The sequence below is a fragment of the Podarcis melisellensis genome, assembly GCF_964234715.1.
Source record: "Podarcis melisellensis genome assembly, chromosome: 7".
NCBI lineage: Eukaryota > Metazoa > Chordata > Lepidosauria > Squamata > Lacertidae > Podarcis > Podarcis melisellensis.
Window position 1 is genome coordinate 45,420,657 of NC_138539.1, and position 22,645 is coordinate 45,443,301.

The window sequence follows — 22,645 nt, forward strand, 5'->3', positions numbered from 1 at the left end:
AGTCAATGAATACAGATGCAGCTGCTTGGGACGGGGGCCCTTATGCCAAAGTCTTTCACTGGCAGCACACACAAAAATTGGGGGGCAAGGGGATTAGTGCAATAAAATAATAATAATAACATTGAAAGGGGAGGGAGATTTAAAAAATGCTATTTGTGTGTCCTTTGGTGAGCACAGGCCCCTCTTCTCTCTTTCTCTGCTCAATTTGTCCCTGGTACAACTGACACCCATTTTTTAAAGTGAAAAAGTAGAAAGAAGGAAGGCAATGGCAGGAGGCCCCTGCCAAAGAGCACTCCTGGATATTGCACACTGCAGTGTGGTTTGGGGAAATGCCAGTGTGCGACTGACTACATTTCTACCACAGTTAGTTTAACCTTTGAAACATGTCAGTCAGTGGACAGACCTCTAGGTAAGGTCAACACAACCTTGCCCATGCCAGCATTCTCTCTGTATTTGCTTGGGAAACGGTAGTGTGTCCAAGTAACTTGTTCTCCATGAATGCAGAATGTAGCCAGCAGATCACAGTCAATCACCATTCTCCCTGTAGGAAGCAGCCACAAGTGATTTTTTCAAAGATGCATATGCATTAAAACTCTAGCCCATTTTTAAGATGACGGCCCTTTTATTCAGTGACACCACTGATATTCAGGCCAAGATTTATTGAAATAGCAGGTTTTTATTTACTGTTTGCTTATTAATACATTTCTTAGCTGCTTTTCAGCCTCGGTGCTCAGAGTGGTGTACAGTACTGCATGATGAAATAAATACAACACATACCATACACCGACAAGAACAAATTGTAGCAGCAGCAGCTAAAGTCCGAAACAACATTTTTAAGACAACAGCAAAAAACTTTCCACCTGTTTTTTAAATTTCTCATATCCGAATGTTTTTTGTTTGCTTTAAAGCACATACAAATAAACTTCTGCATAGCACACAATCCCTCTGCCTAAATAATTCTGGGATAGCAACAGCCCTGCACAGAATCCACAGCAACTGCAGCTTTCAGGAAGGAAATGTGGGTCTTGGGGAGCACTAATTTTCTGGGGCTCAGCCCCTGCCACATGAGGCAATTGCCCCAGTTTGCCTTACGGAAGGACCGGCCCTGTTGAGACAGCTCTGTACACAAGCAAGCTAAACCAAGAGTTGGTTTATATGCGACACTGATCCGGGAAAATTTATTCACACATTTATCTCAGCTTTCTGTCCACGAACAGGCAATCCTGGTGGCTCACAATTTGAATATAAAAGCATATAGAGGACACATAAAATGGCACACTAGCCAACAACAGTAGTCAATAAAAACAGCGGCACCTGAGAACAAAAGAGAAGCAATAAACTGGAATAAGAATAAAAGAGCCAGAACTTTCAGCCACCACTCAGGTCAGCAGCTCACTTAAAAAAAAACACACCATCTTAACCTGGTGCCTAAAAAGAAACAAGCAGATTTTATATCTCAAAGATATAAAATCCACACCAGGGCACTTCTGTGGAAGAGACCCTTCCTTGTGTCCAGCAAACTGGAGATATGAAAGAAGGGTTCACTTAGGGATCTTGTAGGTGGAAACTCCATATCCTCTTCCTGCATTGCACAAAAACCCTGCTTGACTGCATCCTGAGCCAGCAATCCAGGAGAGGACCATATAAAGGAGGCTCTGAGGCTAAGACACAGTGAGGTCATCCCACCCCACCCCACCCCCAGTGCTACGGCTCAATACTCATTTTTACATTGCTGTAAACACAGTGGGGGATATCTTCACCCAATCTGTATTATGTGTTTGTTTTCCTGCCCCTGCATCCCTGAAACCCCAATTCAATGAAGCTGTCCGCTGCACATGTGCTATGGCTGTCTGAAATGTCTACACTTCAGCTTAACTGTGCATTCTGTTTTCAAATGGGATAACACAGCTGGTTTAGTGGGGAAATGTATCGAACAAGATTCTACAGGATAGATATGGACTGTGGATAACATCATGTGTGCATGACTTCAAATGCCAGTTGGTGGGAGCTCACTCAAGCCAGAGTAAACAGTAATGTGTACATAGTCTTAGTCTCCTCTGGACCTTCACTGGGTTAGTAAGCTCCAAAGGGAGCTGTTAATCTCCAGCTCTTTCTGCTTCAGCTCTAGCTCTGTTTCTGGCTCCAGATTCCATGGCAGATGTGGACCAGTGCATTTCCCCTACATCCCAGGTTCCAGATTTATGTTTGTTATGGAAACAGGGTCTAGAACCTGGGGCAGAGAAAGAGAAGCAACAGAAAAAAGCAGCAGTTGTTACAGTAATGATGTAATCACCTTCTACCTTTAGACATCTAGACAGAAAGTCAGCTGATAGACAAACCCAGAAACTGGGGGATCTGTATGTCTGCTCATTCAGTTACTATGTTTCTGTGTCTAAGCCCAAAAACAGGACTAGAAACTAGAGTTTTTTAATCAATATGATTAGTTGTTGATGGATAAGATAGAAGAGAAAAACTGAAATAATTTTACGGTATAGTTTTATTCTTCACAGGACAAAATTTGTATCTGAAGCTTTCAGACAAGTTGGTCAAGCCAATATACTTCAAATGCAATTAAGGGCCTACCAAACTGAACCTACTCACATGGCATTTAGTGCTTGCCTATCGAAGTTGAGAGGCGGAAAAAATCAAGCACAGCAAGATCATGCTACCCTTTCCTATTTCCATAATGAATATACAGTACTTTTTAAAAGTTTAATTGTTAAAGAAAACAGTGCTTATTTCAAATGTGCTACTTTCAAATGTTTTTGACTCAACAGGTACATTTCCATGATTTCAGGCTTCTCACCAATATAAAGCAAACCTGCTTTTAAAAAAGTACAGTACCGTAAATGTCGAGAATAAGAGAGTGTTAGGGAAAGATTCCAAGTGGCCTGCAGCAACACAAGATTCAACAACAAAGTTATCAATGTTCTTTTTGTATATATCTGAAGAGCATACACTGGACACATCCTAGAGATTGTTCTCATTAAATTGGGAAGTGTGCAGTTGAAAACAGACACAGTGTACTTGGGATGAAGAGTGCAGGAGTACTGTATGTGTTTCAGAACTAGCAGGAGGTGAATGGGAGGTCAGCTCAACAGAAGCAATTTCTTGTGGTTTTCCAAGAAGAATCTGCACTTTAGCTGAGCTCTACTTCTGATGAGAAAAAAATCTAAATATAATTTAAAAAAAAAAAATCTCAGTTTTAATTTATTTTACAGCTATAATTGATATCAAACTTTCCTATATTTACCCCAGGTCATACAATTGCAACCTGGGTAACTTGAACTCAGCTCCATAACTGATTTTGCTTTGGTGTTATTTCCTCCCTGTCCTTTGGTCAGCCACAGCCAAATGCTGATAAGGGAGAAAATCTGAATTTCCCTGGAGCACAGTACTGTTTTACAAGAAAAGCCGCCCACATTTCAGGATCATAATCACACACTCCAAAGAGTAATGTTTTCTGCTTTTCAAGAAGTAAAGAACTCAGTGCTTCTAAAGAAGCCTAGAACAGCAAGTGCTCAGGAGTGCTCCTTGGAATCAGGTCCATGGGGCAACAACTTTGAACAGCCACTGCTTGACCTAGCGGTATACTCCAAAGCTTGCACTGATGGCAGCAAGGTAATGACAGTAAAGCCTTTTAAGGTTCCCCCCCCCCTTGCAAAGTCTGTCCTGCTACAGATCAGAAGGAAGACATCCTAGTCCATCAAAGTGGAGGAAACACTGCTGTGTGACATGAACACAATTAATCTTTGGCACCCTTGACAAAGAAGTTCCTTGAGAGAGGAGGTTTTCTTATTTCCTTGGGGGCAGGACAGAAGATTGTTTTGATCCATCATTCCCACTTCCTTATCTCTTTTTGCCAACTATCAACATCAGCAGAACTGCCTATCAGTAGAGACAGCAGGAGGGGAAGACCTAAATGATGGATGGGGGCACCAGTCCTCTTCCACTGCTATTTAAGTGTAAGAATCTATTGTTAGGAACTTACTTTACAGCAGTTAAACAAATATAATGGTTACCAGATCAACCATTGTGTTGCTAGAGTTAACCTAAAAGCACCACGAAGAAGTTAGCTAATTACACTAAACCGGATCTTAAACCCAGATGAGTTTTATTGACAAGGGACTTTGAATATACACATGTTGAAAGGGGATTTTATATTTTAGATATACACACAAGAGAAACTTAAGCAAATAGCCAGTGATCTCCTGTTTCCACTTAAGTAGCATACCCAGCACTAATTCATACACAACACTCTTGAAAACTCCACTAAGTTTGGCTTAAAAACAAACACGCCCATCACCACATAGCAAATTTGTGGACCAGCAGTGGATATTAAAGCAGAAACAGAGGCAGGGAAACCAACAGATGTGTATGTTTGTCTTCCACATATTCTTTGCTCAGTTGGCTTTCTTTAACTCAGGCAACTCCCCATGAAAGGGAATGGTAGATAAATTCAACATGACTTGCTCTGCTAGAGAGTGGTGCCACTTCTTAGACATCACCTGTTTCTTAACAGAATATGCTTCCATAGACAACAGCCTACTGAACTTCAACTACATCTGGAAGCACATGCCATAACAAGTTGATAGAGCTGTGAGGAGGGGAGGGGATTTCTGCCAACAGGTCAAATTTAGCCTAGAATGGGTCTCAGTTGGGCTCATGAGGGAGTTTGCCCTGAACCATGCCCAAATGCCCCACTTCTGGCATCATATATGACATGTGTGGTGCTGGTAGAGATGTAACTGGATCTGCCATGCAGCCAAGTTTCCTGTGGGGAACACAATTGTGTAGCCGATCCCTGAAGAAGCAGGGATGAACACAATGCCCAGCTGTTAGAGAGTTCACCCTGCCCTTCACATCTTCCTTTCTTTTTTGAGCCTGCTCTGCCAGTGGCGTAGCATGGGTTGATAGTGCCCTGAGCCGTATAGAGGGGGACGGAGGGAAACAGAGTATGCATGTGCATTCAATTGCCTAATAGCATCCTCATTACCCAAGAGAGTGCAGCCACATTGATAAGAAAATAAAGTGTTCTGTTGTCTGGAGAGGTCACTTCCTGGAGAAGACATTTTCAATGGAAGCGCTGTATTCAGGCAACACCAGGTATTGAAATGTTGTGCCCCTGACAATTTTGCGCCTGCAGCAACCACCCCTGTACCACCCCCACTATGGTCTGCACATTTTGTGTTGCTAGAATATTTCTTCGTGTGTCACAGATGTATTTGCTAGAACACACATTATACCAGAGCTAACAAAATAGACTTCACCACCACTGACACTGGTGCTTCCATCACCTACTCAGTGCAATGCTTGCATTGCCTTTTTGTAACAATCCTGGAAATATAATTAATGGGTAGTACAAAAATATCGTTAAGTCTATAAAAGAAAATGTTCTGCAGTCTGTAGAACAGTTTTTAAGTGCTAAAGGATGGACATTTCTGCAAGAATGTGGAAATTGCGAAGCTGGAAAGCATAGTCATGCCAAGGGCCATTGGTACCAATGTGTTCACCGGCAAGGGGGGGGAGAGAAAAGTAGATATTCACTTACAACATAAATGTTTTAAGTATCAGGAGGAGTTACTACCACCCATTCTGTATAATTGCATACAAGATACCTTGCTTAGTTGACAGAAATGAGCCAAAGAATGAGAATAAGGCAAGAATGCCAGAAGGTGAACTAAGCTACGAAACAGGAGAAATACAATGCAGGTAAAAATTACCAGGTGTCTGTTGTGTGTACAATGAAGAATATTCCAGAGCCATAAAAACCTAGTAAATAAGATCTGAGCCGTTACTGAGCAGTAAATAAGATCTGAGCAGTTGTTCAGGTCCTGGAAACTGTAAATCCTGCCTTATACAGTGGTACCTCAGGTTAAGTACTTACTTCGTTCTGGAGGTCCGTTCTTAACCTGAAACTGTTCTTAACAGGAAGCACCACTTTAGCTAATGGGGTCTCATGCTGCTGCCGAGCCGCCAGAGTACAATTTCTGTTTTTATCCTGAAGCAAAGTTCTTAATCTGAAGCACTATTTCTGGGTTAGCAGATTCTGTAACCTGAAGTGTATGTAACCTGAAGCGTATGTAACCCGAGGTACCACTGTATTACAATTATCTCTAGATAATTACCTTGATGAGCAACATCTCATTTTTGTTTGAAAATAGTACAGGCCCTTCAGCAATATTAAAATTTCTCAAGTTCAAGTGCTTTTAGCAGTCTTTGCCAGCATGGTGCTATCCAGATGTTTTGAATTAAAATTCACAGCCAGCTAATGGGAGCCTCAGACAACTAATGGGATTTGTAGTCCAAAACATTTGGAAGGCACCAGGTTAGCAAAGGCATTTACAGGAACGGAAAGACTGTCAAAATTGTCATTTTACATTATGAAGTATTCAAAACTATAGTACTTTGTTCAGTTGAAGCTGTATGTTAGGCAGTTTTCAAATACGAATGAAGTACTACCCTGGTATTAAGTGAAAAGAGTTTTTAGGCACATTTTATAAAAATGAAAATAACCGTTTTCATCTTAAATGAGATAGAATGTGGCTTTCACTGATCTATGTATATGAATCTATGGAATCAGGCTGACTGTCTTGTTCTTCTTGACAGTGACTGGCTATTTGGATAGAAAAGGTTGTGAATTCTGCCTTGAGTGATGAGGTGAACTTTGTAGGTTACTTCTTCAGGCTGTGATGAGATAGTTCCTTAAAACTTCCTTAAAATTACCGGTATATTTGTTTAACTTGTTCATAAACTATCTAGAGTTAGGGGTTAGGAGTGAGCAGTCAGGTTTGCGGATGATACCTAATTGCTCAGTGTGGTTGAAACAAAAATGGATTGCAAATAGCTGCAAAAGGATATGTCTAAAATAAAAATGCCTGCATACAAATCTATGGTGTGATTGCACTTGGAAAACTGTTCACAGTTCTGGCTGCCTCACCTCAAAAGGGATATTGGAAAGGTGGGTAAGATTAAAAAAATGTCAAACAAAATGGTCACGAGGCTGGATAAATTCCTCTATGAGGAAGGGTTACAACCTTTGGACTTCTTAGTTTAGAGAAAAGGGGAGTAAGGAGGATCCCTGATAGAGGTACATAAGATTTGTACAGGGTGGAGAAAGTAGATATGAGTACTCCAAATCCACTGGCTACAGACAATTATTTCTAATAAATAAAAATATGTTGCAACACTTTAAAACTATAAAGCATCACTCATTCTAGTCATGCTGACTGGTGAGGCATTGCATGCATGTTCAGTTAGGATGACTGCTATTACACATATGCAAATTGACAAGCTATATAGAGATAGAGATAGATGATATAGATATAGATGATATAGATATAGATGATATAGATATATGCTTCTATGTTCCCCTCATTCTTTGGTATACTCTATGTACAAGCAGGGAAAGAAACAGAACTCGTGTGGATTTCTTATTTACATCAATTATTTCTTCCTGAACCAAATCACCACAATCAGAGAAGGACAGAGGCTGCTAGGAACAGGGAGGGCAGGATGAACATCTTTCAGTTCTCTTAGTGACCTTTGTTTCAGTTCTCTTGGTGACCTGCTTGTGGAGGAAGCTAGACCAGAGCCTTTAGAGAGCTGTACCAGAACAGCAAAAGGTTATGGCATCCTGTACACCCTTTTGTTGAGACTGCCAAGAAAAGCAGCCGCACACAAGATACGAGAACTCAGCGAACTTTTCAAGTTTATCTGTACGCTATAACCTTGACTGTTTGGTTCTGGGCTTGCATCATAGAAATATTTGTTTGCACTGTCTGCTGTAGAATGTTCTAAAGATTAGCCTTCTCCAAGAACTAGAAAAAAGCAGGCTAATGAAACCACATAAAAAGCAGAACTAAGCAGTTTATCTACCAATTTTCCTGAAAAGTTTCAACTGTCCCTATCAAACGTCCCATGGTTAATGTGCTCTGCTTTCTTTCCTAAGCAGAGCTAGAGCGTAGAAAACCAAGAGTACATCCCTAGGGATCCTGAATGATTGCAGAGCGCTCAGTTTGCAAAGGGAGCCAGCACTTCAGCAAGTGGGGCAAGAGCCTCGGCTAATGCATATCTTCTAGAGGCGTGACCGATGCTCCTTGAATTGTGCCACATCTGCATTCAGACTTTCCTGTCTAATTGCATTTAGAAATTATGGTTGGACTTATTCCCAACCCTCTGGGGCAAGACAGGAAAGCAACCAGAGCCCTCTTCAGCTGTTCTTTATGTGTGTGAAGGGGGAGACTCGTTTTAGAATGGTTAATTAAAAAAAGAGTTTGCCAGGGCCCAGGATGGTACACTTTGGCAACCGCTGCATTTAAAAGAATCAAAATATTAAACGCTGCAGCATATTTATGTGATGACACACAGTTAACATTTAAGGCTCTGGGGATAACAAAGGGCATAAAGCAGTCATACTGCTCACTTGATGTTCCTTCTGATGTTCCTTTAGCAGCCTGAAAACAACTTCAATACAGTCGTACCTTGGTTCTTGAACGCCTTGCAACTCGAATGATTTGGCTCCCGAACGCCGCTAACCAGAAAGTGAGTGTTCTGGTTTGCGAACGTTTTTTGGAAGCCAAACATCCGATGGGGCTTCCGCGGCTTCCGATTGAGTGCAGGAAGCTCCAGCAACCAATTGGAAGCCACGCCTTGGTTTTCGAATGTTTTCAGAAGTCGCATGGACTTCCGGAACGGATTCCATTCAAGAACCAAGGTATGACTGTCTCTCTTCTTCCTCTATGGCACTGCTCTGGGTAATGATGGGCCATGTGGAATGACCTGATGATGTGATTCCTTTTCTCATAGCGCCATCACCCCTCCCAAGGCAGTTCTCACTGTGCAAAGCCAGAACTGAAGTATCCATGCTATGGGATCCTTCCACATGATCCCAAGTGTGGGAAACCTGCATCCCACCAGAAGTTGCTGGACTACAACTTCCTGACTACTGGCCACAGGTTTGGGCTAATGGGAGCAGGGAGTGCAACAAAATCTGTTGGGAGCATGGGTCTCCCAACTCTAGTTTAGTGCTTTCAGCACTATCAGTACTTGGTGGCTACCACACCACTAATGTAAATCAAACTGTGTGTATGTTTAAATAGCAGCTGTGGACAGAGGTAGATCAGGACTACAGGTGCAGGAGGGTTAATCATTTCACATTTGCCTCAAAAGGTGCTACATTCACATTTATGTTAAATGCAGAACATATGCTTTGTCCCTTTGCATATGCTTCTTCACTCTAGAGAAGAAGTGATGAAAACATTTTGGAAAACACATGACCCGGTACTACTATACAAGGATTTCTTTCTGAAATCTTAGTGAACTTTTGAACATATGTGATGATGCAATAGGTAACACAGGCAAAAAAAAGGGGTGGGAGACTTGCATAACCTTATGAAGCAACAATTAATGTAAGCAACTTAAAATCGAATGAGTTGATTACTCAACTCAAACCCTCCCTCACATACTTGAACACAGACCCAAACTTCTGAAATGTCCATTCTCCCCAGATGATTGACACACTTGTTCCTCATTGCCCAACACATTCTAATTCCATGCCTCCTTTTTTTAAAGACTACAGACAATAGGATTTCATGTCTACATCACACCAGCTGCACGGCACCCCCTGCAAAATTCATGATAGTCCACAGGGAAGACCATGGGAAACTGTGGAGTCAGAACAATGGCAGAATTTATACAACTGAAAGATATGCAAATTCCATGCAATGAATACCTGTTTTATCTTGGTATATAATCCTATACACTAAAAATCAGTCAGAATAAAAGACGACCACAAAGTAGACATGCCCTAATGAAAACTAAAGCTTTTGCCACAAGATTTTAAGAACCAAACTTACATATTACTGAAGATTGTTTTAAAAAAGAGAGAAAAATTAACAACAGAACCTCTTTGCTGCACTTCCTATCAGGAGCCCCCTTAAGAAGGCCTGAGACGGACAACCTGCAGCCCTTCAGATGTTGTTGGACTACAACTTGACCTCTGGAAATGCTGGCTGGGACTAAAGGGACTCCAGAGTCCAACCACATCTGAAGGGTCAAAATTCCTTAATCCCTTTTGGGATTAGAAATTGTGTCCAGTGAAGTAGGTGGTAAAGTGTAAGAGAGAGGACTGCCATTGGAACTAGTCCTCCACCCCCATTTTTTTATTATTATTATTATTATTATTATTATTATTATTATTATTATTATTATTATTCCTGGTTTTTCCCCAGCCACCCTGGGCAGCTTTCAAGAGAACATTAAAACAGAATAAAACTTCAAACATTAAAAACTTCCCTAAACAGGGCTACTTTCAGATGTCTGATAGTTGTTTATTTCCTTGACATGTCATGGGGGGTGAGTTCCACAGGGCAGGAAGGCCCTCTGCCTGGTTCCCTGTAACTTCACATCTCGCAGTTAGGGAACCACCAGAAGGCCCTCAGCGCTGGATCTCCGTGTCCAGGCTGAACGATGAAGGTAGAGACGCTCCTTCAAGTATACTGGGCCAAGGCCGTTTAGGGCTTTAAAGGTCAGCACCAACACTTTGAATTGTGCTCAGAAACCTACTGGGAGCCAATGTAGGTCTTTCAGGATCAGTGTTATATGGTCTCGGCGGCCACTCCCAGTCACTAGTCTAGCTGCCGCATTCTGGATTAGTTGCAGTTTCCGGGTCACCTTCAAAGGTAGCCCCATGTAGAGTGCATTGCAGTAATATAAGCAGGAGATAACCAGAGCATGCACCACTCTGGAGAGACAGTCTGCAGGCAGGTAGGGTCTCAGCCTGCATACCAGATGAAGCTGGTAGACAGCTGCCCGGGACACAGAATTGACCTGCGCCACCATGGACAGCTGTGCATACAGAACCATTACGGTAAGTGGCTGGCCTTTCAGATACAGTCCTACCATTAGACAGCGTGAGGTTTGCAGTATCTTGAAAAGGCAGAACATTTTTAGTTACTTAGATTGCAGTCCTATGCACTCTTACCTGGAGTAAATCTATCTGAACTCTGTGAAACTTACTACTGAGAAGATATGTATAGGACTGAACTGTTTAATTTATTACTACTATTTTTACTCCCAGGGAGGCGGGTGAGGTCCTTCTGGAATTTTCTTGCTCTGGTGGAAAAACATAAAACCCTGGACCAGCTTTGCCCCAGACTGGCACCTTGACTGGGGAAGGGGAACAGAAGCATTGTTTTGTGGTGTGCCCCAGGCACACAAACTTTATTCAGCTGGCCTCCAGGACAAAGAACACATCTTTAGACAAAAGGGTTCCCTTTCCATCTGGAACAAGGGCTGAGGGGAAAGCAGCAGGCAGAAGAAGGGTTAAGTGTCCTTCTCCTGTTCTCTCCCGGAAACAGTGCCCCCCTGGCCCTAAAGGAGAGGGCAACCGAAGGACAATGGAGGCACGTAAAAGAAAACTAAAATGCAATGAAGCACTGTCATATCTACAGTATAAATCACAGCCACTGAAGTTCATGGCTATTCTACACTGCTGGTTCACAGCAAAAGTATGTCTCTAAAACAAAGTACTATCAACACAAAAGACTCTTAGACTAACTCTTCAAAGATAAAAAATAGAACTCCAATTTAACTGCACATTAGCAACACAGATTTTAAAAGTATTTGTATTCTCCAAAATACTTCTTACAGTAGTGACATTCTTTTGGAGTGAAGACATCTCACATAATTTCCCAGCATTACAGGGTCCTTAACTTGAGGAGCACTCCGTTCGGGGTTATATAGCTCTGTATTAAAATAAATCATTACTAGTGGCCAATTAAAGTGCTGTTTTCCTATTATTGCAATTCAGCATATTTTCCACATCCCACAAAATCATTTCCGTTTATGTGCGTGTTATAAAGATAAACAAAAAAAGAATGGAGCTTCAACCACCCCTTATTACATGAGGGAAAAGGAAGGAGGAATCCATATTGAGGAGGAAAGTTCCATCCTGCCAAAAATTCCATTTAACAGCTTTGATTTGCTTAAATTAATTTATATATACCCATGTACATGTCATTTGTTTAAGAAACATATTAAAAAGCAAATAAAAATAAAAATGGAGTGCTCTCCCTAGAGCCCACATTTTGGCATCAGGTAAAGGCTTTTCTCCACCAACCCACCCTGCTTTTCAGCAGTTTTCCAGTAGTAGTAGTAGTAGTAATAATAATAATAATTTATTTATACCCCACCCATCTGGCTGGGCTTCCACAGCCATTCTGGGCAGCTTCCAAAAAAATATTAAAATACTGTAATACATCAAACATTAAAAGCTTCCCTAAACAGGGCTGCCTTCAGATGTCTTCTAAAGTAGTAGTTCCAGTAGTTTGGTAACATTTATGGTAGCAACACTTTTACCATTTTAAGAGTTTTTACATATTTTCTCAGCTGGTGGCTTAATAAGGTTTATTGAGGTTGTTTCTTGAACAGGGATCCTGTTGTTACACTTTTACAGTCGGGTTTTGTGGTTGGTATTGGTTTTATGATGTTTACACATCTGAATTTGTGGCATTCCATGTTTGGAATTTTAATTGTAAGTTGCCTGGAGACATTTTGAATGAATGCTATTTAGAAACACACATCTTACTACTGTACACTAATTTCAAAATGGTAAGCCAGGAGACTAATGTCCTGTGAAAATTAAAGATCCTGTGAGCCTAAAATGCTAAGCCCACAGAGAAGACTGCATCTTTCATGTCTCCATCTCACTGTTCTGGATTTTCTTCCTTCCAATTACGTACATGGTACACTTGGAAACACTGGGAGTCCACGTGAATCAGGGTTCTTCTGTGGAGGGTAGACAGTTCTTACTCTTGCACTTCAAAGGGAAACGTTTTTGCTTCAAAGATGGGACTGGGTCTTCAATTTTTTAATTTGGGGAGGGAGAAGAGAATTGTGCCTACCGTATCTAGATACTTGCCTTCTCTTATACTTGTCTTGAGGTCCTGTCTTTCTTATTTCACAAAGGTCTAAGACTCTAATCTTGACAAAGTGTTTCGTATATGTGAAAAACAAAACACACACTTTTTATTATCTACTTTCTACTCTTTCCAACTCACCCATAGCTGAAGTTTTGTCTCCATTTTGTAAGGTTGGCTCAAACAAAAGCCTCATCCAACCTTTGTGGTTGCTACCAATATTCCTGTAAAGTTTGGACTTGTTTCTCAAATATGTTAACTGGTATCACCTGGAAAACTGAGTGTATGGGTAGCTCTTTTAAAAAATGTATTTGCTTTAGCCTGCAATCCTGCACCTACTTACCCAGGGATTAAGTCCAGATGTACTCAATGGAACTTACTCCCAAGTACAGTGGTACCTCAGGTTAAGTACTTAATTCATTCTGGAGGTCTGTACTTAACCTGAAACTGTTCTTAACCTGAAGCACCACTTTAGCTAATGGGGCCTCCTGCTGCCGCCGCGCCGCCGGAGCACGCTTTCTGGGTCATCCTGAAGCAAAGTTCTTAACCTGAAGCACAATTTCAGGGTTAGGGGAGTCTGTAACCTGAAGCGTATGTAACCCGAGGTACCACTGTATACATTTTGGAATTGCTGCTATGGATTATCTGCCCCCCTTCTTCCACCCACCAAGCAGCTGAAACAGGAAGTATTTCCGTTCTCCCACCCACCACGATCTTAACAGGTTGATCTGCTTTTCAAGCTGCCATGATTTCCAACCCGGCAGACTGGATCAGGTTGCACATAGCAACAGAATCAGCACCAGCACCTAGAAAATCTGGTCCAGGGTGTTTGGAGACCCTCTATAACCATGTGGGAGGTGGAAAAGGGGCTGTTGGAAAGGGCAGAGTGAAAATTGTCTTCCCTGTCCATTTGCAGCAGGCCTCCTCCACTGGATGAAACCTCTTTCCATGGACAGAAGGGGCCCTTCTGCAAAACACAAGTTATCTCAGGATCAATCCTAGAAAATATTCCCTCCCATAAAAAAAAAATTACAGATATAGTACAGTGATACCTCGGGTTACATACGCTTCAGGTTACATTCGCTTCAGGTTACACACTCCGCTAACCCAGAAATATTACCTCAGGTTAAGAACTTTGCTTCAGGATGAGAACAGAAATCGGGCTCCGGCGGCATGGCAGCAGCAGGAGGCCCCATTAGCTAAAGTGGTGCTTCAGGTTAAGAACGGACCTCCAAAACGAATTAAGTACTTAACCTGAGGTACCACTGTAGATATGTAAATAATACTTGTATATATAACACATACATACAAATGCAAAACACTTCAATCTGATAATGATTAAAATGATTAAATGATTAAAATGATTAAAAATCTGAATAACTTTTCTTCAGTGCATGCTGTTCTCACCAACATAGACGTTTACAACAATTCTTATCTTCAAGGGGTACATTTTGTTCAGTGTTGTTCCACCATGTACTCCAAATCATAAATTACAAATAAATGCCAATATACTGAAAAGATTTGTGGACATTTTTATGCAGATTCACTTTAGTAGTGGAAGTCTGTTTCTACGTATTTATCTGTTTTCATATCGAACACAATTATTTATTATTTACTTTCTGAGTATCTTGGCTCCCTTATTACTTACAGTGCTTAATAAACTTCATAACACATTTCTTAATGCATAACAGAGTGTGAGACCATTTTATTGATTGACAGCACCTCAATATGTAAATCATTTTACTCTACTACAGGAATAACCCATGTAGTACCCTTCAGATTGCCATACTCCTGTGCAGCTGCTGCCACGGATTACCTGCCACATGCTGGCCACTGCTACCACAGATGCTAGAAGGCAAAGAAGTGAGTCCATGCCAGCCCATCAGCACAGCACCTTCAGAGAGGCAGCCACATTGCAGATGTTTGTCTGGAAAGCAATCTGCATGAACTGAAAAGTGTGCTGCATGCTCACATGAATTGCCAGCACATAGTGGCTCCTATGGCTGAAGATGCTCTGGGCCAGATTTACTTTCCCCATGCAACTAAGTCTTCAGGCCACTCAGCGTGGAGTGATTTTTCAAGTCTGATCTGTTCCACAGAAATGAAAAGCGAATGCAGAATTTGATTACACAAATCTTCAAAAGAAGAGGAAGAATGACAAGAGATATCAAAACTTTATAGACTTGCAGGTCTGAAGGATTTATACTTGTGTTCATTACCATACGGTTTTAAAACAAGGAATCCTTTTAAGTATATAACAATTAAACAGGAAATAGCAAAGTCATAATCCGCAAGCTTAGATCTTTTTGAAGTGCAAAGAAGCCGAGTGACAGCCTACTGAGTAAAACAACATCACACCTTTACAGAAGTGACTGATGAGAGAAAAATCATTAAACAGTCATGCTAAAGTACAGTGAGAACTTAGAAACCAATTACACTTAAGTGAGTAGAATCAAACAGACTTACTCTACCATTTATTTTACCATGCATTTCACTTGCATTTGGAAACTCGAGCTGCAGGACAGGAACTTCAACGGAGAAACTGAAAGATTTTTCAGTAACTCTGCTCCACCAGAAGCCACTATCTAGATTATTTAAACCCAGTAAGCATGTTAATATGTTAACACTATGCACAGCATTGTCAAAAAGTGTTAAATGACCTGCTATGTAGAATCAGATGTGACCCCAGATTTTTTGGAGGGGAGGGGTCATAGGAGATTTAAAAGTAACATTTGAAATGAGTAAAGAATATGTAAATTCACATCAGTTCCTTGATTATTGCAATAAGATTGTAGAGGTTAATGTGGAGAAATATGAAACAGGGTATGATGTGATTATAGTAACATCCTCAAATGTCTCCTGCTGTCCAAAACATCAATAGAGTAACAAATAAAGGATCACAATGAAAGGTTTCATTGCAGAACAAAGTGAAACCGTTTGAAATAAAAGAACGGGGTGGGAGGTTGGAAATCAAAGATGGTGTAGCATCTTTGGTGTAGCACACAGCTAAGAAAACGAACTAAGGTATAAAGAAGATGACCTCCTATAATCTTTACCTCTGCTCTAGCAAACACATGATAAACATAAATTCACAGCTTACAAAAATTATGTCAACTTCAAAATCAACTCCATGTTTATCTTTGGTTCTTCTACCCACTTTTTCTGGTGTGAAAGAAGAGGAAATCAGATGAGGAAACATCACTCAAAGTGAACCATTTATTGTGCACCCGAAAGGGTAAGTGCCTCATAAACCGCAGTGATCCATTTCCAATTACCATCACACAACAGAAGGCAACATCATTTGCATTAACAATTTTTATAGCCTCCATAGGTAAAAAGGGCAAGTTTAGGAAATTACTTATTTCTTTTTGCTGCTATAAAATGTCTTGGGACAGGATTTTGAGGCTCCTGTCATTGGGTGTGGAAACCACATTACCCCCTTGCCGTTTTAAGATATTGAAATGAGCAACAAAGTATTTTAAAATTATAGCAACGCCTTAAAAGACAAGCATCATCACCTATTTTTAAAAAATAACTGGGTTTGCAACAACAACAAAAATCCACAAGGAAGAAAGGAACGTATAGTATACAGGAAAATTCAAAGTGCAGACACAAAAGAAAAAAAACCTCTGAAGCTCATAACAATTATATAGCACCCCACCCTATTACACAGAAATAGCACAATTTCATGTACAGTGGTACCTCGGGTTAAGAACTTAATTCGTTCTGGAGGTCCGTTCTTAACCTGAAACTGTTCTTAACCTGAGGTACCACTTTAGCTAATGGGGCCTCCTGCTGCTGCCACACGATTTCTGTTCTCATCCTGAAGCAAAGTTCTTAACCCGAGGTATTATTTCTGGGTTAGTGGAGTCTGTAACCTGAAGCGTCTGTAACCTGAAGTACCACTGTGATTACTGTAAAGCAGAGGAAGAGAAAGCCCTGGACTTTCCTTCTTCTGGTATTATATTTTACTACATATATCCTGAAAAAGAATTGCAGGGAAGGGACCAAGAAATAGCTGCAGCTCTGTCTCTCTAACTGAAGAGGAGCACAAGATGGCAGAAAAGGGTGCTGGAGGCAACTTAAGAAGAGCCTGCTGGATCAGGCCAATGGCCTGTGTAGTCCAGCATCCTGTTCTTATAGTGGCCGACCAGATGCCTGTGGGAATCCTGCAAGCACAACAGTACTTTGCCCATCTGTGATTCCCAGCAACTGGTCAGAGGCATATTGCCTCCAACAGTGAAGAAGAAAATAGTCATTATGGCTAATAGTTGTTGCTAGCTTTATCTCTCAAAACGGCACAAAATTACAAAATAAAAATAAAAATGCATGCCTATGGCCATTTTCTATCTGCTCCCTTTACATGTTTTAAGCATCTGACATGAGAAAACATATTGTTGAAAGCAGTCCCAAAGCTAACATTAATTGGATGCAAAGGAGAACAGGTCTCCCATCACAGATTGTTATGCTGTGGTGACAATGTAGGATGTTCCCTTCAGCCAAGTCAAAACATTAATCCATCCAGCTGAGTCTTATCTGCAACAATGGAAAAGAACCTCAAGCCCAGGAGCCCAAAGCAGCCTGCCAGGCCTCTCTAGGCCTTGGAACTCTCCATAGCAACGCCTCCAATTCTTTTGCCTCGCTAGAATACGTCCTTGAATGGCAACAATGCGTCATGCTTGCCTAGATGGAGAGAGATACGCATAGGAAAAACAGACCTTGTGTGTGGCTTAACTGTAGCCTGATGTACAAAGATAAGAGCCACATCCACTGCCCCACCTGCCACTGGCATATGGTCCCAAGGATGCTGACTGCAAGGATATGCAGTCCTTAGGCTGTAAAAGGTTCGCTGGCTGTTGTCTACAATGACTAACAATACCTTTAGTGGTCTGAGACAGAGCCTTTTCTGAGATGCCAGGGACTGAACCCGGGACTTTTTGCTAGCAGCGCATGTGCTTCTGCTAAAAGCTCTCTTCTATACAAGAAGTAGAAACACGGGGTGGGATGTTTTCTGCTATGTCCAAACAAAGAAACTGGATTAGCAATTTCCTCTCCCTCCCATGTGACATAAGCAGTAGAAGGATCACTAATGGGATCCAAGGACCCCCTTTGGCTAAAATGTTGTCCTGGCAATTGCTCGGAAAAGGTGTGCTGTGGCGGCCACTGTTATCTTGTGACATGCACTCAGCTTCTTGGCCTGTATTTTTCTGGGGAGGTGGGGAGTGGGAGAGATTTTTGACAAATCCTGCTGAGAAATACAAGAACAAACACTTCACAATTTCACACAACAAAGGATCGATCACTTTGACACAAGTGGTGTTCCCCGCACCCCCGCAAAAAATAAAGCCTTTATAAAACACACAGTAAACCTGGATACATAATCAGAAAAGGACTCCAGTGGCAGCTTCCCGTTATGCCTACTGGCAGTTTCCCCAATATACCTGTATTAAAATGTACAGGGACAAAAACACTTCAAACAACATAGGATCGTTGTTCTGCATTAAAGGACTAGCAGGGCAAAAGACTTTCACTGTGAATGAGATAGCTAATTTCCACACCCGTAAGGACAGGTAGTCCCTGCAGCAAAATTTATGCTTATGGATTTGCAAACCAAGAGTTTAGCAAAGTGTCAAGTTTCTGAAATATGTGCAAACACAATGGAGGAGCCACACAGAAATCGTCAATAAAGCTTAGCTGTGGACATTTTGAAAATGAGAGAGTACGTTTGGTTTCCTTTGCAAAGAATCCATCGGCAACCACAAAACCGAGTTAGCAGACCTGCTTGCCACAGCTAGTTTTGTTAGATGCCAGTAAAATTTAATAAAATTCAGCGGCCATGACCCATGCATTTCTACAACCACAGGCCATAATCATGAATTAGACTCTTTGCCCTCACAATTCACATGTTCCTAGTAATCACAAAGAGCACAGCATGTTGCAGCAGTAATCCAAGTAAACACATGGAAAAACTCCTGTACTGCACACTGCTTAGAGGAAGACAGACTCTCAAAACCATACCTAATCTGCAACAACGATTGAATTACATTAATTCCCCAGTGAGAATGCTATTGAATCTTATACATTCTATTATGAGAAATCAAATGTACTTATGAGAAGTCAAATGTATCAATGGCAAAGAGTTTTTCCCTGACCAAAAATAAATAAATAAATAAATAAATAAATAAATAAATAAATAAATCTTGATTTGTTCCACAAAGAGGTTCTCTTACCTTCCACAGAGTATCTCTGCACAAGGACTTTTTTACGGCTTCATAAATTATAGAAAGTGCAGCAAAAGAACCATGTCAAAGGAGCACCAAGCACTGGGAGTGCCAGCTTCTTAGGGAAAATGCAATCATGCCAAAGGCCCAACTTCAAATTATGCCAAGATGTTAGCATGATTCTTGAGTGCTCTAGAGGTGCTGACAGCTCTAGTGCCTAGGCCCTTCTTTGCCAACTGCAGGGCCATTCTATCCTATCTTCATTTACGAGGCTCCTATGTATTTTCCCCACATATACAATTTTTTCCAATTCACCTGTTACAAAGGAAATGGTTGATAAGCGTGTCCTGAAGTTCCTAAACACCTCATTCTCTTCCAGAAGTAGCAAACTGGGCAGCTGATAAGAGCTAAAGTCTAAAAATTTAGGAAACTGTATTTTTGCAGTGCTATGCTCACAGCCTGGAACACAAGGAAAGTGCATTGTGTTGATTCACATTATTGTGTACACTGACTTTCAGAAAGGGGACATTTCCAGCCCAACCTGGAGAAGGGCAAAAATGGAACCTGGGACTTTCTGCGGGTAAAGCAAATGCTCTACTACTGAGCTACAGCCCTTCCCTTCAGCTGTATCTGTTTACATTTTTGTAACGTGTATGGTATCCTACTACTACTCTAGATCTTACATGTTCACACTAATTATAAAGCCATATATTATGCAAAGCTAATTTTTAGTCTCAAGTACAACCCCTGTAAAGGTAGAAACCAGTGATGTGCAGTGAATTTTTTCATAGGGGAACAGTTAGGGCCAGAGACATGAGTATGCAAAGGCGATTCCGGCGGGGGGGACGGGACGTCCCAGTGTCCTGTGCATGAGCATCGCCCTTCCTCCTTAAGCCAGACAGAAGCTTCCTGGGCTTTGGAAAGGAGGAATCAGGCTTTAAATACTTTAATACTCTAATTTACCAGGAACATTTAGGGGACTAGCCTAGTCTCCTTAGTCCACTGACCACAAACCACTGGTAGGAACTAAGGTACACCATTAGACATTCTCATTTATGTTCAAGGTGACAACAACATGAATAAATCTAAAAACATCTAACTCATACGGTTTTTCCACATTTACCTTTTGCCCTGCTACTTTCAGACAACAGAGGTCCACACTTTAATGCTCCAAGTGTGTTTTTTTTGTGTGTGTGTTTTTGCCCCAAGCTTTCCTTGTGAAACCCCGCTCTTTAAAGATGAATTGGAGCAAATGTCAATTTGGGATTTCCATGGGTTTTAAAGACAGAGTTTTCACAAGGAAAGCTCCAGAGCAACAACAACAGAAGGGGCACTTGGACACGAAGCTTTAAATCACGGACCATGCCTATAAAGAGTGGAGGAAAGGTAAGTGTGGATAAGCCCTTAATGGAACAAAAGTTAATAGGGAAACGAACATCCAGAATTTGAAATGGGCCTTCTCAGCATGAAATAGGTGGTGTTGCAAAACCAGATGTGATTACACAGAGTGTTTTACTGCCAAAAGTTAAATACCAGGAGAATACATTTTAAAAACATTTAAAAATTATTACACACTGAAAACTTTCCGAATGAACAAGCAATAGATTAACCATTTTTTATAAGGCAGCCAGATTTATTTATTTTTTAAGTTAATGGAATAATTCATCCCAAATACAGTGGTACCTCAGGTTGCAGACACTTCAGGTTACAGACGTTTCAGGTTACAGACTCCGCTAACCCAGAAATAATACCTTGGGTTAAGAACTTTGATTCAGGATGAGAACAGAAATTGTGCAGTGCAGCGGCAGCTGGAGGCCCCATTAGCTAAAGTGGTGCTTCAGGTTAAGAATAGCTTCAGGTTAAGAACGAACCTCCAGAACAAATTAAGTTCTTAACCTGAGGTACCACTGCACTGCTATCAATTAATTTCAATGTTTCTCACAAGCTGGAGTTTCAGAGAAGAGAATCATTCCTGATTCTGAATTCTGTTCCTACAAACTATGGTCTGAAGTGAAAAGAATATAGCTCTCACCAACAATTGGAAGTGCATGTAGAATGATTTCTAGAATACTACAGACAACATGCAGATATCCTCACTGCAAATTTACCACCTTGGCAAGAATTCAGGAACCAATATCAGATCAGCGCTTAAGACCACAAGACCACCCTGATTAATTCTGCAAGATGATATGCAGACAAACACAGGCAGAAAAAACAATACAGCTGAAGGAAATAAACATCACCTCTGTGGCGGGCAACATATGGCAATGTGTCAGATGCTGTCTGCCTTTCACGCAACCCCCCAGCACAATCTGTGCAACACTACTGAGTGCAAACACACATTGTTAGCATCCCACACAGCTTGTGCTATTTGGGCCCAGTGGTGTCATCCTGTCTCACAAACTAGTTAGAGCTGATTGCCAAAAGTGGGAAATGCCAAGAGCTAAAAATGAATAAATAAATGTGTCAGAGCTGTATGGAGAAGAGTTGAAAGTCAGTACTGTCTTCTGAAGGGGTTGCTCATTACTTGGAATCGAAGCTAAACTTTGAAAGAGATCATTTGCACAAATAGAACTTGCCTCTATGAACTGTTTCAGTGGTAAGGGATGATGGGAGCTGTAGTCCAAAAAGAACTGAAGGGCTGCAGCCTTCCCACCCCAACTTAACCGTGGTTTAGCCTAGGAGTGGGAAACTTCCTCCATCCCATTTCCTCATGGGCCATCTTCTGGGAGTTGCTTGCCAGTGGTGGGTAGGGTCAGAAAGAAAAGTGGGCAGGGCAATGCATGTTACTCTTACCTTTCTACAGTTACATTTTGACCACATAAAAGTCAGAGGATTCTATACACACACACACACACACACACACACACACACACACACCTCTTTATCCTCCATCCACCCATCCAAGAATGAGGCATTATCATAGTTCAACAGATTCCAACCACACAAAGGCACCGGATGGGTGTGTGGCTGAGGGATGTGGCCTGGGACTAATTCTGAGGGCTGATGGAATTCTGATGGAGAGGACTGCATTCAGCCCTTGGGCCTGAGGTTCCCCACTCCTGATTTAGGAAATCACAAAAAAAGCCCTGCACAAACATTGGCTCATCACTCTTCTCTTTAAGTAAAAAGGAGGATGAATCTTCCCATCCCTTCCACATTGATCATTATGAGAAGGAATGTCTGCTGCAAATTTGATAGGATGATAGCATTACTAGTAGTCTTCTACACAGCATTTAAGAAATTTTAAGAAACCAAAAAACCAATGCCATTTGAAAGATTCAGTCTGCTACTTTGATTCAGATTGGCATCCAATTGTACCCAAACATGTATGAAAACCTGCTGCTTGATCGCCTTGATATCATGCAAAATTTGGTTGCAATAGCTTAAGAAGTGTCCAAATGCATAGCAAACAGACAACATAATAGAGTAACTGTGTTTTCTTCCCATTACAGAAGCCACTTCTTTGTTTCCAGAATTTGGATGTTTAGTATATCCTGATGG

General features: G+C 41.3%; 1 protein-coding gene across 2 annotated transcripts in view; it reads right to left on the reverse strand.

The window, feature by feature from the left end:
- GREB1L (GREB1 like retinoic acid receptor coactivator) overlaps nucleotides 1-22,645 on the reverse strand; it is a 155,461-nt gene that overhangs the window by 97,860 nt on the left and 34,956 nt on the right. The gene's annotated exons all lie outside the window — the stretch shown is intronic.